Source organism: Myotis yumanensis, unplaced genomic scaffold (genome assembly GCF_028538775.1).
Source record: "Myotis yumanensis isolate MYYU_CA2020_CCGP unplaced genomic scaffold, mMyoYum1.0.hap1 SCAF_6, whole genome shotgun sequence".
NCBI classification, from domain to species: domain Eukaryota; kingdom Metazoa; phylum Chordata; class Mammalia; order Chiroptera; family Vespertilionidae; genus Myotis; species Myotis yumanensis.
Window position 1 is genome coordinate 20,600,451 of NW_027223757.1, and position 4,627 is coordinate 20,605,077.

Consider the following 4,627-nt stretch of genomic DNA (forward strand, 5'->3'; position numbering starts at 1 on the left):
CTAGGTTTGGGGTTTGATCCCTGATTGGGGTGGGTATAAGAGGCAACTGATCCTTTTCTCTCTCTCTCTCTCTCTCTCTCTCTCTTTCTCTCTCTCCATCAACAAATATATCCTGGGGTAGAAGGTAGCTGTGTCCTAGTTCTTAAAGTAGGTGGGGACTCCAAGTCAAATCTCCATCCATCACCATTTATCCCCCCATACTCTGGGGTAAGGATTAAGAAATGAAAACAACAAAGTACTCTCAGAAAGCTAAAATTTAATAGAATTTTTTATTAGATCATTTTGGAACTTATAAAATGTAGTCTTAGTTAAGTGAATGAGTTGTATTCTCAAAACGTTAAAAGTCATTTTCCAAAAATTATAATTTCTGCTTTGGAAACATTGAGCTTTAGCTGTTACTTTTAAGTGTTATAAATAGCAGGACTAGGCTCTGTTAAGATAATTACGGTTGTGTGACAATGAATCATGTTGCCTGCACACACGGAGGGGTGCTTATTGTTTTCTTCTTTATGCATTCAGCTCATTGGAAAGTGATCTCAAATCCTTTGAGTCCAGGGGGCCAGGGCACCTTCCTTGTAATCCCAGTAAACGTTGTTATCAGACCCATGTGAAGAATGATCCCACAGGTCCTGACACTTGTCCTGATAAGAAGCTAGCTCTCTATTAAAATCAATAGCTGGGCTTCTATTTTGAATTCAAAGAGCTTAGTTCATACCGGATACCAGCCCATGGCCTCGAAGGCTGCCTAAAGATGAGCAAAACTGAACAACTTTACTTCTTAGCAGATTTTTCCCATGAGGTTCTACTAAGACAAGAATAGCCACAGATTTACAATTTATTAAGAAGAAAATTAATATAGACTTTATCTGGAATGACCAATATGTTATTGGTTAAAATACAGCGGCAGTAGAGGTTCACCTTTAATTTTTATAAAAGGATAGATTATACTATATATCCAAGCAAATAGCCGGATGGAGAGTAGATTCATGTTCTTGAAAAGGTCTGGAGGCAAGAAATACTTTCTGGGTAATTTATTTTTCTAGAGGTTTTCATGCAACCTGGGGAAAATTTCTGAATCTGGTCAGAAAGAAATCTTAGATTTTCAAAAACACTTTTCAGCATTTCATGAATTTAAGACAATAAATATATTTATCAAATGCCCATTTCCATTTTAATCAACCTCCCTCAGTCAGCATGGGATTTTGGCCTTTAAAAAGCATGAAAATATTTTACAAACTTCGAATGTGTGAAAAGTCTCAGAGCAAGAACCATCTTCATTCTTGACATTGTTAAGGCTGGCACTCACTGGTGGCTCTCCTTGGGCCTGGCATAGGCTGAGCCCTTGAACACTTCTCTCAATCAATCCTCAGATCACTCTGAGGTCTGTGATAGTATTATCCCCATTTGACAGATGCAGTTTGGAGATTTAGAGGTTAAAGTTTGCACTGCTTAGTCCGGAGATTAACCCCTTCACAACTCCTATCAATGACGACATATGCAGGAGCCATGGAGAAATATATCTTCTAACAGGCCTATTAGTAGCATAGTTGACTCCTTGCAAGTAGATCAAAGGTCAAGGAATGGTCCGGAAGAATTGGCACTCTTCTTTTTCTCTGCAAGGTTTTCTGTCTCCATCTCACCATGAGCAGTCACTTGCCACCCTGTTCCTTATGGAAAGCTACTCGGGTTCTCATCAATCACTGCAATCCCTTTATTGCTGGGGCCATTGGTTTACCCAACAATTCAACAAACACTCACTGAATTCCCACTGTCTATGAAGAATAAGTAGATACAAGGCAGAATGCCTGTCTAGTTGTCAAAGAAGATGCTGGTAAGTGATGCATTCAAATACAGCCTACTGGTGCTGCAGTGTTCTCTCCCTCTGCACATGCTGAGTGCTCATTTGGGGCTCATCTACGTCTTGTGATGGATCCTGAAGTGTGTATGTTTTCACGTGTGGGCATCTTTTAGTCTCAAATATGCTGTCAACTCCTTCATGTATAAACAAGGCGATGCTTCTGCAAAGCTAAGAACGCTCACAGGCCTGACTAATGTGGCCTTGTGTTTTAGATATTTATAGCAAAGTCTATAAGTGAAAAGAATTCAATTAAAGGTTTAAAAAAGTATCAGCTGTTGACACTTGCAGTAACTTAAAAGAACTCTGTGACCGAAAGACAAGCACAAATCTAAAACATTACATTTAAAACAGAAAGCTACATCAATTTGCACTAAATTACAGATCCCTACTAATCTAATGATTTTGCTGCATGTGTGAGACAGTGAATATTTTGGACATTTTTGTTTTAAGAATTACTTATGTGAGCCCTAGCCGGTTTAGCTCAGTGGATAGAGCGCCGGCCTGCAGACTGAAAGGTCCCAGGTTCAATTCTGGTCAAGGGCATTTGTTTGATCCCCAGTAGGGGGCATTCAGGAGGCAGCTGATCAATGATTCTCTCTCATCATTGATGTTTCTATCTCTCTCTTTCCTTCTCCCTCTCTGAAATAAAAAAAAATTACTTATGTGATATTTTATAAATAGGATGAGTTGAAGAATTTTCACCATTAAATACAATTAGTTATAAGCATCTTCCACATAGTATAATTTATATAATACTAAAATGATTAAGATAAAAATGAAATAATCAAAAGGAAAATGGCCTATTATGCAGATAGATAAAATGTTTTCATGAAGTAGTTAATAATAAGTTCAAAAGAAAAAATAAAGATGAACAGCAATTATGATAATGATCTCAATTGTGTAATAACCATGACCCACCCACATGGGATGTCATCCAGCAGCCATAGTTATTTTCTGTGACTGTGACCCCTACCCACTGAATTTGGGATTAAGATTGCGATAGAAAGGTACTCTTTTCTGGCTGCACATGGAGCTGGTAGGGAGGAGGGGAGGAAGAGAGAGAGAGAGAGAAAGAGAGAGAGAGAGAGAGCATAGATGTAATAGACGCCTGGATTCCTGATGCTTCAAGTGCTGTATTCAGGCCCCTACTGGTACCTCTTCAATTCTTTCCCTTTCTACTTAAACTGATGTCATGGCATTGAAAAATTACATTTCAATTAGATAAGCAAAGAAAACATAGATACTATTTATCTTGAAAATAGAACTCATGTTCCTTACAAGCTCCCCTGGGTAGCGGGACAACTTTGTTCTAGACATCCTATATAATAAAAGGGTAATATGCAAATTGACCTTAACAGCAGAACCACTGGGAATGACTGGTCACTATGACACACACTGACCACCAGGGGGCAGACGATCAATGCAGGAGCTGCCCCCTGGTGGTCAGTGAGCTCCCACAGGGGGAGCTCTGCTCAGCCACAAGCCAGGCTGACGGCTGCCAGCACAGCAGCGCTAAGGATGTCCGACTGCAGCTTAGGCCTGCTCCTTGCTGGCAAGTGGACATCCCCTGAGGGCTGCTGGGCTGCCAGCAGGATGTCTGACTGACAGCTTAGGCCCAATCCCCCGGGGAGGTCCCAGACTTCTAGAGGGCACAGGCTGGGCTGAGGGAATCCCTGAGCGCACAAATTTTTGTGCACTGAGCCTCTAGTATACAATAAATGCAGTACAATCCAGTGACTTAAAGATACTCTGCAGAAAACTCATTTACTATGGATGACTTAGTATTTTATATTTTTTATTAGCTCCCTTCTAACTGCTCTTCTCCAAAATGGTGTCTGGAAATTTAGAGGGCTTGCTTCAGTTCAGTGTTCTCTTGCATCCATTCATGAAACAAGCAGCCAGCATAGCTGGAGGTCTGTTCTCTCATGGTTTAGGTAGCCTGTTGAGCCCTGCCTACTGACCCATCTATTCCTCAGCCTTGCTCTTGCTATGGACTCCTCAAATTTGGCCATGTCTTCTATACTAGTGCTGTCCTCAGCTTCAGGGTCTTCTTGTCCTAGAGATGGTGATCCCCTCCATCAAACATCTAGTCAAATACTGACTCATTCCTGAATACCTTTAGTGGCATTCAGGAGTTTCTGGGATCACATCCATGCCATATAGAAACTGAGGATGTCTTGGGAGAGCCAAACTCAAGCCACTAAAAGTCCATTCAGTAAGTTGTGGGGACCACCTGTAGGAGAGATGGCTCTCTACACTTCCAAATAGAAAGTGAGCAGTGGTCCTTCCCTTCATGCCCCCTCTCCTGCCTCCGCCTGGACTTTGGACAGAGAGGAGGCATGGCATTGTGTCTCCCTGTGGACTTGCTTCCCCTTTCCTTTCTTCCTTCTCCTAAGCCACCAGAATCAGAAAGGGTGGGTGGGATCTGCCCCTTTGTCCTTCTTAACATCCTTCTACATCATATACTTCACTTTCCAGTGGCCATATTCAACCTGTCCCATCCCTGGGGCTATGGCAGCTAATGAAATGGGGGCAGTGAGGGTGGGAGCAGAAATCAGTCTTTGCAAAAGGAGGTTTCAGGATTGGAAGGTAGATATCAAAATGAATAAAACATATTATTTTTGCTGTGAAACCACAAGACTAAGATACGAGGATACCCACCTGCATGTAGTTATTAGTCTAGGTTCATGAACACACACACACACTCAAAAGCTCTTTAGACCACTTCTCTCCTTTATTTAGATTTGAAGTGTGGCTATGTGCTCCTTG